Source organism: Hemiscyllium ocellatum, chromosome 7, assembly GCF_020745735.1.
Source record: "Hemiscyllium ocellatum isolate sHemOce1 chromosome 7, sHemOce1.pat.X.cur, whole genome shotgun sequence".
NCBI lineage: Eukaryota > Metazoa > Chordata > Chondrichthyes > Orectolobiformes > Hemiscylliidae > Hemiscyllium > Hemiscyllium ocellatum.
Window position 1 is genome coordinate 69,336,765 of NC_083407.1, and position 1,130 is coordinate 69,337,894.

The 1,130-nt window shown below is 39.3% G+C and overlaps 2 non-coding genes across 2 annotated transcripts; both read right to left on the bottom strand.

The window, feature by feature from the left end:
- Positions 1-322: 322 nt before the first annotated feature.
- Positions 323-394, bottom strand: trnaa-cgc (transfer RNA alanine (anticodon CGC)). The gene has a single exon. It is a non-coding gene; the product is annotated as a tRNA-Ala (tRNA).
- Positions 395-647: 253 nt separating this feature from the next.
- trnaa-ugc (transfer RNA alanine (anticodon UGC)) lies at positions 648-719 on the bottom strand. Its single transcript has one exon. It is a non-coding gene; the product is annotated as a tRNA-Ala (tRNA).
- Between the last annotated feature and the right edge of the window lie 411 nt (positions 720-1,130).

Here is a 1,130-nt window from a genome sequence, read left to right on the forward strand (position 1 = left end):
TGTTGGTTCTGTCCAACAGATACTCTATTAAATCAACTAATATCCCGTATATCCAAAATATTCGTTATTGTTTTAAGTAATTAGTAACTAAAAGAAACGCAACTCCATTTGCACAGGACTCATCAAAGATGTGAACCGTTTCCTTTCAATGCTTATGCGTGTTAACCAATCCCTATTTCCATTCCGAACCTAAAGAAAACCAAGGAGAAAGGTGTCTGTATTGGTCAGAATGCAGTAATAACTCTCACGTAACATCAATCGTGAAATGTCATTCTTCAACACAATGTTGATTCAAGTGCTGCGGAATAGTAAGCAAAATCTGTGGAGATGCCGGGGATTGAACCCGGGACCTCATACATGCGAAGCATGCGCTCTACCACTGAGCTACATCCCCTCCTACTGCGTGCCTTCTGTAAACGCTTCTTTGAAAACTGCTTCCGGTCAAATGTTTAACTTCGTGAAAATGATGTTTTCTAAATTTTAAAGATATGATAACTTTAAGCCGCTCTAGTTTGTAATAAGAAAAATACATGAGTGCTGACTGCAAAGGAAACGATGCTACCGCATACGAGTAAAAGGCACAGTGTAAAGTGGCTTCTTCCAGATTGCTCATTCAGAAAAATATTTCAACACCACCCACTGCAAAATGGAGATGCCGGGGATTGAACCCGGGGCCTCATACATGCAAAGCATGCGCTCTACCACTGAGCTACATCCCCTTCGAGTTAGAAAGAGGAACAGTTAATATTTCTCGACGGTCATATGTGTTAAATATATTTTATGTCTTCGTTCGATCTTGATTTAGTGCAAATCAAGGACAATTAAAGGGCATCAAAAAAATCTTTGAGTATTGTTCCACGATGGGACAAGATTTTTTTTCAGTCCCTCGGTTGAGAACACTCCTACCAATGTAGGGTTATAACTTTGTTACTGGGATATGCCAATAGTCATGTGCCCAACTATCGAAGTAAGAAAGAAAACAACCTAATTGGAAAAATTATGAATTGAGCGTAAAAGCAGAAAATGCGAGGCAAAAAAACACTCAGGAAGTATTATCCTGCGAATTTTGCTTGGTGTTTCCCTTGACTATTTCCTTTGAGCGGCTTGTAGTTGAAATTTTAGATCTGGGT